Here is a 14,006-nt window from a genome sequence, read left to right as displayed (position 1 = left end):
CTTTCAAGTGATTGTGTCGGGCCCAGTTAAAGTAAACGTTTAAGTGGGTTTATATTTCGTTACCCCCGGTGTAACTCATACCGGGTCACATTCGGGTCGGTCGCGTTGACTTGACCCGAACCGACCATTAAATCCAACACATGTTGCAACAAATTACGACGAGTAATTAGCAACCAATATTCATAATTATATACGGTGTGGTTTTATAAGTTACAAAATTTGTAGGATTAATTTATGATGTGTATTCATGCACCACAACTATTAAACTTAACTTTTATATAATTGATGCAACAAAACTTAGTAGCAAAAGTTTCAGATCACGAACTTGTACCACCATATACCATGTCTGAATCAAAAAACCAAAAGAAAATTAAAGACTACTGGTAATCAAAATACGGAAACATGAAACACCACTCTCGATCTAAACGATTCAGATCACTTGTTCTTGCCATACACTGATTATCTCGGAATAAAAGTCCCAATCGGCATGAGGTGTTATTGCTGGCTCCCCGATCGGGTGAGCTTTCACATATGCCTGAACATCTTTAGCTTCTGCAAGCCCGTCCAAGAATGCCCGTAGCTCACCATTCGGACCTGACAAATATATCATTAAACCGATCAGGTTAGGGGTAAGCCGGTTTTACACTTTCAGTAGTTTAAAGTTTAATTAACAGTTCGGTACGTTTTGATGGTTGAACCGGTTTTTTAAGATTCCAATACTAAAGTTCATATTATAATTTTGAAATAATATAGATGTAATATGAATATATGATATAATACGTATATAATATTTCAGTGTATTCAAAATTGAACCAAATGTGAACTTATAACCCGTTTAGATATAAACCAACCATTTTGCTTTATTTTTTACGATTTGGCTAGTATGTATTTAACGATTTATGAACACCCCTAAACAAATCCACATAATTAACTACCTAAAACATCATCTTGGTTATTTCTCGGATTGTAATCTGCAAGAGAAATCGCTGTGTTTGGCTGCAAATTAAGACATATAGCATTAAAGAAAAGGGGTCAACAATATTAACACATGAAAGATGTATATAAAGAGTGATATATACGGGATTCAAAAGGGCCTTCACAGGATCGGTGATCAACAACGTGTTAGACGCAGAGTATTCACCATTAGACCAAGGAAGATTCGTATATAATTTCTCCCATATATGCTAGTTCTTTAAAGAAAATTGGCTTGTATTTGTCGTCCAAACACATATAATCTGTCTCAGTGCACTCGTTTTGATCCTAACAAGTGTCGTTAAAAAAATCCAAACCATCATAGAAATATAATATTAATAGATAATTAACAAGAAAACTAGTCTAAAGTGTAATCATGTTGATTTTTAACTCACCCAAGTAAACAGCGACTTGCCTTTGAGTTCTCCCATTACTTCGCTTAGAACTCCACTTATGTTATGCCTGAAAAAACCATAAATTAATTTAATTATATATGAACAAAAATAATGACAATCTGTATAGACTAAAACTGAATATCCAAAATGAACAAGATTTTATCTTATTTAAGTAACCAAACACAAAATTTGCAAATTTATATATATATATATATATATATATATATATATATATATATATATATATATATATATATATTAATTTAGAACTTTTTGGTGCATTACAGGTTGTACCTTTGGCAACTTTTGTTGTACATGTTTCATACGTATAGCATTGTATTTTATACTTTATTCCTCATACTAGGTTATAAACCCGTATATTACACGGGCCTGGATAACGAACATCTTTAAATTAAAAACAATTTATAATAAATAAATGCAAATTATATTTAATAATGTTTCATTTACAATTATATATATTAGTTTCATTTGAATGGACATTCAAGTCTTATATACTCCTCAACACTCATTCAATACCTAAAAACTAATTTCACATGAGTAAACACACTTCCGAACAATCATTTTAAGACCTAAAAATAATAGCCACTAACTTCAGTAGGTTAGAACCCACGTATCACATGAGATTGTTATAAAACAAAAATGAAAAAAAAATTAATATTACAAATTTCAATTCATACTACTAAAATTAAGAAAAAGTAATAAATGGGAACAAAGATATGTAAAATTAAGAGTGTTAGTCTTTTCTTATCGCTCATCATATATTTCAAAGAAATGGCCTATCCGCTGACCCCAGGGCAATGTTTTCTCATGTTTGAAAAGTATTTCATTATACGTCCAAAGAAAATCAGAGCAACATTTGCCCCCAAACCAAACAATGGATAGCAATAATAACATTTCTTGGGTTCCTCTATGGTAGTTAATCGCATTTCATGAGGCCAAAAGGTTATAAAAAAGCATAAGCCTCGCTTTAATGATGTATGCACGTATTTATATGATTTGAAAACCGAAATTGTGCTTTCATCTATGATATTGACTTATGACAAAAGTAATGTACATCAAATATTGACATTACTCAGTTTTGCATGATAAAACCAATCTATTAGAGTAACATACCGTGTTCTTTCTCCCAAAAGGCACAAAATTTCATAAAATTGTTATTAAATATATGAAACTAGGTTATAACCCGTATACTACACGGGGCTCTGGGTACGAAACATTTTGAAATTAAGAAAATTTTATAAAATTAAATACGAATTATATTTTTAACAATTTTTATTTACGATTAGACGCTAATTTCACTTGAGTAGAGAGGCATGTCTTATCTATTTCTAAACAACTATTCAAAACCTATAAACTAATTTCACTATACTCATTCAAGATTACCTGAAAGTAGTAGTTATTTACAACTCAGGTATGTTAGAACTCGTGTAGTCGTGTATCATAAGAGATGGCAATAAAATAAATTCAACAAACATTATAGGTGTAGTTGTTTTAGTATTTATAAAAAGATTTCACATGATTAAAATAGCTTTATATACTTTAAAGGATTTTTATTTCATTTTTTATTTTTTTATTTTCGGGTAGAGGTTAATAATTAAACCGAGTTTTTTTATTTGGGTTTAAACCTATTGACTTTTATACTCATATTTCAATCCAAAACCATCAAACAACTAAAATCACTTTCAATCTCAATCTACCATTCCAAAACTCAGAAAACGATAACCCCAAAAGATTCAAAAAAGAGTTACAAAGAAGGTAACAATGCTTATAATGCAATGACCAGAGCACAAAATTTCTTTTTACAAGGAAAGGGGGGGGGGGGGGGGAAGTATAAGCACCGTTGGAATACATAATGTGGTGCAAATAAGTTTTACGGCTTTTGTACTTCGTGTTCTCCAAAGCAATTGAGTTTATTTGATTTTAACGGTTCTGTGAGGGGCTGCTGAAAATTGAGTTGCCTACTAATTCTTAAGCAGATGGACACCAAGAGAATCCAGGTCATACATTGCCTGCAACAACAGATTGATGAATACATGGTTAATAAAAATATACCATCAACAATAAAACATACAAATAATAGCCACTTTAACATATAAAACCAAGAAATTAGTAGTACCTTAAGTATATTATGAAACTGCACCGTGTGACCAGGAAAAAGAGGAAGTTTCCTTCTCTAAGAATTTGAAAACAGGGTCCAGAATCCGAGAATATTAAACCCCTTATTATTTCATAAATAGTATCTCCAAGAGAGAAGATATCAACTTTATCTAAGTGATTGTAGTTGTCATTCAAGATTTCTTCTGGCATGTATCTTGCATCACCTTAATTGATTGGTAAACTCCCATCAATAAGACCTGCACAACCAAAATCACCAAGCTTGTAAACAACATTATTCACGAAAAAGTGTTGCTGCAATTTAAAAACAGTTAGGATCGCAAGAATAATAAAATTTATAAGATTGAGAAAAGTAGAAAAACCAGGTGAACAATGCAGACATCCTTAGCGTAACAATGTAACACTACATATGCAGCAATGATAAAAACTCAAGAAAACACAGTCGAAACTTGAAGAAATACATATGAGAATTCCAAAGCTATTTAAAAAAATTGCTAATATAACTAACTAACCCTCTCTTTGCCTTTTGCTTCTAACATACTTCATCTTTTTTTGTGATTTTGGACATGGTAATTCATCCAGCTAAATGAAATGGAAAAGCAAAAAAAAAATTGCAAATTAAAAACACTCTGAACTTAAATAGCTTGTATGCAACCTCTGTAAGAAAGTGAGATTTTAAACTAATCACCCAAATCTCTTTGAATAAACTTGCACAATTATTGCTTTCTAGATCTGATTTTTATACTCGGTGTAGGCTTCATTTTAGATGATTCAATCATTTTTCAGATATCAATATTGTATCTTAAGTTCATTTATACATTCAGTTAGAAAATGTTTAGACCCACTACAATTAAGTCTAATTTTATTAATTATCTAGGCCTCACGGATTGATGTTCTTGTTTAATTTTAATTGGTGTTCACTCGGTTATGTTTTCTCATATACGTTCAGATATGTGAGTGAACCGTTCGTTTATATTATTAAAAAAAACCGTCCATTTGATTTAAGTTCATTCGTTTGTTTATATTCGTTCGTCTACGCTCGCTTTCTCTTTATTCGATTATGCTTGTTATGCAGTTACCTAAAAAATTTGATTAAATATAGTATAGATAAAACAATACAACTACAAATTAAATCACTCCACTTTGGCTAAAATATTTGTAAAAACAAACAGCATTTAAAAAAAAGGGTCAGCATAAAAAAAACCTAAATTATGATTAAAAGATGGAATTTTACTTATAGTTAAACCATTATGATTTATGAATATGGTCTGGTCAGCAGTGCTCAATTAGCATTAACGCATTCGCAAGAAGGAAGTGATTAGCATGAGAGAATAAAATAAATTAGGGTTTTTACACCTCCATCATCGTTCCGTCTTCTTTGTTTTCTTCAATATAACTGACGAACGATGATGGAGGTGTGAGATCGATTTAGAATAGATATTGAAAATTGGAAACGTGAATGATGAAGATGGAGAACGGCAGGTATGGTATGGTGGTTGAGCCAGATTACCGGAGGTGAGAAAATAAAACATCCTTCAACAACTGCTTGTAACTTCTCCTAAATTGTCGTTCTGGATTGTGGTGAACACAGGTATCATGATAATAGGAAGTGAAAAATAAAGGGGTAGGGCTGTTGTGTGAATGACAGGTGTCTTATAAAAGCCTGTTTTATTATAATAGTAGATTCAGAATAATTTTCTATCAGTTATCCAATATCTAAACAAAAGTTACAATTTTGTCCTCTAAAGAGACAAGCCATTTTATCAACTAAAATACAAATTTGAGTGAAAAAAAGAAAAGAAAAAGGTTCCTCTCTTTATGCATTTAGCCCTAAGAAAGACATTTTTGCCTTAAAAAATCCATTCAAAAGTAAATATTTTCCTACATTTTCCTACAATTCTTGTATTTGTCTTTATGTCATGGTTCAATTACTTTCGAACATAGGCATCAGCAACAAAATGTCAAGGTTCAATTACTTTCGAACATAGGCAACAGCAACAAAGTTAATCATGACCTCCAATGATCCAATATAAATCAAGAAACTATCATAAATTTAAAACAAAAAAAAACATAAACAGTAAATTTAACCAAACAAAAAAGATTCATAAACAATTATTGTTCCTAAATCAAGAAAAAGAAAACCTAAAACAAAGAACCTGATGAAATCAAAGAATAAACTTGATGAGACTGAATAAATTGAACAATACGGAGATACATTGAGCAAAAAAAAAAGGAAAAAAACTAAATCAAGCAAAACTTAGGTCTAGAAGAAATTGTCCGGCTCCTTCTAAGAATCTACAAAGACCAGCGGTTCTAAAAAACAAATCTATAAAGACCAACAAAAGTCAAATCCCATATGAAAACAGAAAACTAAAATCCAAATGGTAGCTACCTTGAATCCGTTTGGCAATGTTTTTGCAAAGAACCAATTCCTGCAAAAAAGTGAAAATGTAGTAACATCATACAAATTGAAATCCATACTTCTAAAAAAAGAATTAATAAGAAACATCACTAACCATTCAATATATTAGTGATTGTCACATTTGAGCCGGGCCAAACCAAGCTTGCATGTTTAAAGCTTGAGCTTCTTACCCAAGCTCGGTTCGGTTTGGCTCGTGAATAGCCGGCCTTAGGTTGGGCCAACCTGTCAATATTGGTCGTTTCTATAAATTTTTGTAATTATTAACTTATTGAATATAACATTAAAAAAATTCTTAAAATAATAAAATAAATTTGTTTTGTAAAGTATTTAGGACATTGTAAACACTTAAAACGTGTTTGTTGACTATTTACTGGTTCGACTCATTTCATTTCTATAGCTAATTATGTGTTTACCCATTTGACTGTCACCAATCAGGTGCAACCCAATTGGCCCGTTTCCAAATAAATGGAATAAAATTGTTAACGTAAATAACTTAAATAGATCAGATTACATACATGTGCTGAAACCGCCAAAGCAATGAACCACATTATCCATCTTAGTAAACTTGAAAAGAACGAACTATGAAGTCAGTGAATGTTGATGAACCAATAAAAAGGGTGCTCCTAAGGCAGTAGTAACTGTTCCAGTCATGACGGTGTCACCAAGACTACTTGCCACATCTTTCGCCCTATCTTCCTTGTAGTTTTTCTGATTGACTTTATCAAGAGGAATTACATCAGCAGCCCTCCATGACATGACTCAATGGGCTAACTTACAAGAACATGTATTTAAACACTAAAAACAATGTAACCAATGAAATTTTGATTTTGAATCACGTTGATGGAATTCAATTTTCGCAGAAGAGCAAATGGTCGACGATTTCGTTAATTTGTTTCACTGACGGGGAAGAAACCATATGGGCATATGGTAACTGCACACAACTTCTCTGAAAAATGTAACCGGCAAATACTTAACGGAGAGATATGCCACGTGTCTAGAAAACAGGATGTCAAAATAATAGGGTGGGTTGTTGAATGAGTGACACGTACGTCAAAAAGGCTTTGTTTTATTATATATACTAGGTTATAACCCGTGTGATACACAGCGATGGGGTTAAAAAAATCAAAAGTTTAGAAAATTTAATAACAAATAAATATATATTATATTGAATATTTTACAATTGAATTTTAAAAATTAATGTCACATTTACAATCTACAAACAACTATAATACAAATTACACGTCTCTAAAAACTTATTTATATATAACATAAATGTTATATTACAATTTACAAATAACACACTTTGGCCAATAACCTTACGGGCCCGACCCGGCTATTTTGCCACTACAAGTAATTTATCCAAGTCTACAAATTCACAACATAAGCCAGCATTTGATGTATTGCTTCCATATATAGATGCCTAGTTATTTTGCATCTTGGGTTCCAAAGATAGGCAACCGTAGAAACCAAATATCTAACCTTGCTTCAAAGGCGTGGGTAGGAATCTTCAAGTAAATCATATGCAACCTATATATAAATTTAATAAAAAGTTAGTTTTCTTCTTTCTTTTGGTTCATAATGTATACATTTATATCATCTACTACCAGAAAAATGAGAGACGTAACAAATCAAATCTAAGAAAGAAGTTACTATTTTGTTATAATCTCAAGTAATTGTTTTAGTAAAACATCATTCTAATAATGATAAAGGTTTACTCACAAACTATACGGTGGAAATAGAGAGGCAACAATATTTATAACCTAAACTTGAATAAAAACTACAACCCTTGTTTCTCAAAAACTATAGGTAATATATGCTCAAAAATTAAAGAAAGATGCTAAAACTGAAAATAAAAAAAAATTCTTGAAAAAAAAAACAATACCTTTCCAAAGGGGTTCATCTTAAGAAACTAAGGAGTCTTGTTTGTCACACACTCACACCCATCAAAAAATATTCAATTACTTTGATTTTGACAACATATTCAGCAGCAATTAGAGACTTATAAAGAAGTTTTACCATTCGAAAAAATTAGAGACTTGTAGGCATTCTTGTTTTTTGTACTAACATGCAAGTTCTGCAACCAAATCACACAATCCATCAAAAAAAAATATAACTTCCAAGTTATCTAAAACATATATAACTCTCAATTAAAATCATCACACCCTCCATCTGCCAATAAGAATTTATATAAAACGTAAGAGTTGATTAAGCTGCATATAACTTAAGCAATGCTATTCATTTTGTATAATTCAACTCTAAAAAATGAAAGTAGTGATTTAGTATTTGATATATAAGGAGTTAACAACAAAAACGAAGAAAATTTCAATTAACAGACATGTGAAAATGAATGAAAAAGTATTTCTCTTCTTTACCGGCCCTTGTTGTAATTTATAGACTGCCACCTTAAGTATATGATCTCATGCAAGACTTTCCATGTGCTGGGTTGATTAAAACATATAGACAAGATATGAAAACCATTTGAAAACAAAACAGAAAGGAATTTGCATATATAAATACTATACCCTTAATCAAACATATCGACCCTGAAGTTGCAAGGCCCTGTCTTTTATCAAGTTTTGGTTATATAACAGGGAAGCAATAGTGCAAAACAGACCTGCGTAGCACGCAGATTCATTGCATTAGTTAACTACCCATTATTTGCATACGTTGCAACTAAGATCCGTCTTCTGGGGCACGTCATATTTTTCGAGCAAAACAAATTTACCTCAACTTCAGTGATCGGATGACCACAAGTGCGACAAAGAAAGCGCCCTAGATGAAAAAAGGTGCCCACGCAACCCAAATAAGTGCTATAACCAATGTTGCGGTTGCAACCACCACATATTCTGAAAAATAAAGATGTATTAAGCATTTAAGCAATTACTCAAAATCAAAATACTAATTGATGGCAACATAAAGATATACGCACCTATATCTAATGGGATTATATTTAATTGGCACACATGAACGGTTTATTATTGCTTGTTTGCCACCCGTATCCTGGAAAAAGAATTCGAACTCTAAATGCACGTGGAAAGATAAACATTAAAAATGAATATTAGAATAATTTACGCATTATTAGTGACAATTTACCATTTGGTTTTTCATTTGTTCAGCCAAAGAAGGTGCGCTTGCTCGATCTACATCTTCCTTCTCCTTATCACTTCTTGAGCGATTATCCTAATTAACTGTAACATTAATAGTTTGTATTTTATATATTAACAAAGTTTGCATGTTTGGCATGTAGATACCAAATCCTCTCAGCCTCTCATGTTATATTGCAGAAGCTTTAACTATTTCAGTTCTAAACCATTTATTTATTTATAATATTTATATAAAGCTAATTCATTTACTAACTTGGTAAAGCAAGTTTGAGGTCAACAGCAAACTGGATTTCACAAAGGGAACTGTTGTTATTGATAGATGCCATAATAGCTTGTAAATCTTCTATGCTTCCACAAGATCGATCCCTTAAAATAAAAAAAAAATCAGAATCAGGACCTTTTTTCTATATGTGAAGAAAAATGTCCCTAGCTATATAAATCAATTCTAAACTAAACATGTTCATCGAAAATAAAAAACCAAATGAGGGAAACCATATTGATCTTGTACAAATACCACACAAGAAATTTGATAAGATCAAAAGTGGGAAAAGAAGTGTACTATTTAAGCAAAATCTAGAGTTATAAAAAGTTCATTGAGACATTTCATCAAACAGTTGGCGGATACAATCGCATATAACCTGCCACTCAAATTGATTGAAACAGCCTGGTGTGAATCAAATGCGGAACTGTTACAATTCCAAGCATAGATTTGTGTATGGATCACATAAATTAACAGCAAAGCAAAATTAATGGATAATCAAAATAGCTATGAATATGAATACATTATATACCGATAACTGGCGATGGTAGTGCCGTGTCGAAGAAGACGACAATAGGCGATGATAGCGGCGTCTCCAACTTTGTTACGATTTTGAGTACCATGTTGTAGCAGGGGTTGTCACTAATGAATTAACGGGATCACCAATTGAAAGGAAGTAATGATGTCAATTGAAGGAAAAAGAGATCGAATGAGGGTATGTTTGGCAAAACTAACCGGTAACGGATAGCTGTAAGTCGGAAGCTGAAGGCTGGTAACTTAAGGTTGTAAGCTGGTAGCTGTTAGCTGTAGCTTTTTAAATATTTAGGTGTTTGGCAGAGTAGCGGAAGCTTTTAATAAAACTAAGTGGGTTCCCGTGTGGTGCGGCGGAATGGGCGCACAACCTAACATCAATCGCATAATCAGTGCCAGTACATGATTCACCTGATAACAGTGCATACATAACCTGAATGTAGACGTGTAATTCATGGAAAGCAGTAAGCTTGTAAATGATGTCGAAAATCAAGAAACAAAGCTGAAATATACAGTAATTTCAAATAAATAATTTTTTAAACTAACATATTTTGATATGAATCACTTTTTGAACATGCAGTGTTCTAATCTGAAACATGTTCTGACCTGACCCCTTTCGACTCAAAAGCATACCGACACAAATCGAACTGATTTAAAACTTTTTTTGTATCGACTCGTTCTGACCTTAATTTGGTCTTACACATGACTCAAGTTCGTCTGACTCGGCTCCTAATTTGGTCTTACACATGACTCGAGCTCACCTAACTCGACTTTTTACCGATCCTACCCGATAATCACGTAGTATGTTAATTTTTTAAAGTTAAAGAAGTATAGCAGTATTATACTCAAATTAAAGAGAATAAAATGCTCGTTTTTATGATGTAATTTGTTTAAAAAATTATTAACGTGTGAAAAAGTAATGGCTCCTAAAAAAGTCGTGGGGGTAATTAGTTTTGAATAATGGTTGAATGTGTAACTATTATATAAATTAACACAAATTGATATAAGTTCAAGTACTAAACTTGTAAATTCAAATGTAAAAGCTTGTAGCTAGCTTTTTCTTAAACGTTACCAATACTAGCGTTTGAAAAAGTAGTTTTTTCTACCAATCTAAAAGCTTGAAGCTACTTCAACCAAACAAAGTTTTTTTATTAAATGAGCTTTTTCATAAAAGCTTAAAGCTTGTAGCTCCTAAAAGCTAATAAAAACTCTTTGCCAAACATACCCTGAGTATCTAAACCGCCATAGTGGTAACTGCTTGGAAGTTGGAGGGAACAGGTTGAATTTTGAAAAGGCCTAAATCTGCGTTCTCTCTTATGGTGAAGACAGGTGTCAAAATAATATCATCATCATCGTACTCAGTATATCCCACCAATAGCAAAGCTATGGTAGGGTCTGAGGAGGGTAAGATGTAGACAGCCTTACCTCTACCCTATAAGGATAGAGAGGCTGCTTTCGGTGAGACCCCCGGCTCGATAGTAGTGGGACACCGGCTGATCGGTGCATGTACCCTTGTCTTTCGGCTATCAACGCCACTACATGATGCCTGATTAACCGTCCGTCACTTTTAACGTTATTTTCACGAGATTAGTAAAATAACGTCAAAATTAGTGCAATTTCACTTTTGCCCACCCGAGGGTTCACACATATATACATCATATGTGCGCACCACAAGCAGGGCTAAGGTGTCAAAATAATATGCAGTAAAAATAAAAGAGGAGACTGATATATAAATGACACCTGTATAAAAATTGAACAATAATCAGAAATAATTCACTCTCTACCAAATCTCTCTCTCTCTCTATTAAAGCTTTTGTGCTCACATCCGTCGTCTATGCGTTGCCGGGTTCCATTTCGGAAACTGTGTTGTTAAGTTTCAATTTTGTAAGCCCCAGGTGATTTCGATTGTGGAGATATAAGATGGTATCATGGTTCGTGGAGTAAGAAACTGAGTTGTTGCCCTGCTATTGACGGCGGTTTTCCGGCCGTCTTTGGCAGCGACGGTGGATGACGACCAGGGCCGTCTCCGAGAATTTAAATACCTTGGCCGAGCCAAAATAAAAAGGCCCGTAGGCCTTAACAAAAAAATTTTATTCGCTAATGTATATGAATAAAACTTTTATCGACCGATTTATTGTAAGCAAAAACCATTCTAAGCACGTAGAAATGTTTTTTGTGAAATCGAAGTGTTTGGCTGCCATAAAACACATATATCATTAACAATAACGTTTACTTAGACACGTGCACACACACTAACGTAACTTATAAACAAAAGTATATAGAGATTAATACGGGATTTAGAAGAGCCTTGATAGGATCAGAGATCAACAATGTGTTAGACGCAGAGTATGATGATCCATTAAACTCTTTCTTCCATATTGACTTGAGTTCCTTCAAGAACATGGCTTGCCTTTGTTGTCCAAACACATGAACTCTGTCTTGGTACATTGGTTTTGATCCTAACAAAAGTAGTTGAAACAAAAAGAAAATCTTAAATAAAAGATAATAGACAGTATACAAGTGTTGCATGAATAATATTGAGAGTAATGCAAGTTAACATATATTTTTGGTTGTGGTTATCAGTTGAGGCTTTGTAACACCTCTATATATAAGAAATATTTCATTAACATATTACACATTTACATGTGCATTTTTATAACCAGATCTTTGCGTCCTAACAAATTGCTTTGGCGTCATTTTAATAAAACTTTTTGCTTTGCCGTTCAAAGAAAAGATCAAGATGATGTTAAACTCACCCAAGTAAACAACAGCTTGCTTTTGAGTTCACCAAAAACATTGCTCAGAACTCCACCAATGTTAACCCCAAGAAAACATAAAACAAATTTAATGAGTGTCTATAAACAAACAGTAACCAAATAGAGAGCAGATAAAAGAGCATTAATTATAGATAATTTGTGATACTGACTTGATAGTAGACGACCAAACTCCTACTTCAAATCTCTCAAAACAAAACTTAAAAAATTCTTCACAAAACGGCCTCTTGTAAACTGTATATATAACATAATAAACGTGTTAGAAAACAAGAAACATTAGAGTTCCCACATCCAAAAGTGAATAGCATTGTTCTCACTCTCATAATTTCCTAAACGGAAATCGTGCTTTCGGTTCTTAGGGTTGCTGTTTGGCCGACTACGATGAGCTCGGTGAACAAGAAACCCAGTGATAGATAGCACAAGAAGTTTCTTTTGGGGACCAAGGTTAAGTTTATCCATGGAAATGCCTAAATTACTTAATGCTTCCTGTTCATTATCTTCGTCTTCACTGATCATACGATCAGTGCTATCAGAAGCAACGATATTGGTGATCGTTGCTTCCGTTTCAACATCTTCTTTACCGGTGGTGTTGTCATTAGAATCTATAACCATGATCTTGTTTTTTGCATCTTTCACAACATATTCTTCACTGATGGGAATATTATTGGTTTCTACATGTTTTTCAACTTCTTCTTTAGTGGTTATTATGGAATCTTTGGATGCCATGGGTTTTGATGAATGATGAGTTTGATGTGATATGATTTATAGCATGAGCAACTGGATTTTGAGATGAGATCTCATACGGTGCCATCAATTTTGACCCTTGAGTTTTTTTTATTAATGTGGTGTTAATTACATTTAATAACGGTGCATGGGTAGTGATGGAGTTGATCAAAACATGTGATATTTGGATTATAAGAAAAAATATAAAGAATCTAAATAAAGTTGTTTTATATATGATTGTATGTAATTGTTTAGCTCACTTTCACAATAATGTATCAAGTATTACATGAACTATTAGACAATGGTTAATAATATTTTATGAACAATAATATTCATTGTTGTCAAGACTCCCCTTTCCCTTATTTAGCTAGGTTTTCGATCACCCGGCTATCTAACTAGCTAGGGCGGTAAATTACAACGGTTGTAACAAACTTCTGACAACAGTTGTCACGTGAAAAAAGTTGTTATGATTACAGTTAACGAGGTGAGACACGTGTCACACGAATTAGATAACACGAATTAGAATGTGTAATACAAATTGGAAATGTGTAGCGAAATAGTTCACGAATCAGCTAATCATCCTAACGAATCAGCTTAAAGATGTGAACGAATTAGGCTGAAAGGTTAACGAATTAGGCTGAAAAGTTAACAAACTACTTGAATCTTCAAACCTTCAAACACAAATTTCCA

At 32.8% G+C, this 14,006-nt stretch overlaps 1 pseudogene; it reads right to left on the bottom strand.

Annotated features, from left to right (window-relative positions):
• Positions 1-430: 430 nt before the first annotated feature.
• On the bottom strand, positions 431-13,319 carry LOC143533784 (uncharacterized; annotated as a pseudogene).
• Positions 13,320-14,006: the final 687 nt, after the last annotated feature.

This window comes from Bidens hawaiensis, unplaced genomic scaffold, assembly GCF_021521415.1.
Source record: "Bidens hawaiensis isolate Kalapana, Puna unplaced genomic scaffold, B.hawaiensis_p1.1 tig00009917_1, whole genome shotgun sequence".
In the NCBI taxonomy this organism is placed as follows: domain Eukaryota; kingdom Viridiplantae; phylum Streptophyta; class Magnoliopsida; order Asterales; family Asteraceae; genus Bidens; species Bidens hawaiensis.
The sequence above is the reverse complement of the archived record's forward strand: the minus strand, read 5'-3'. Positions and strand labels throughout refer to the sequence as shown.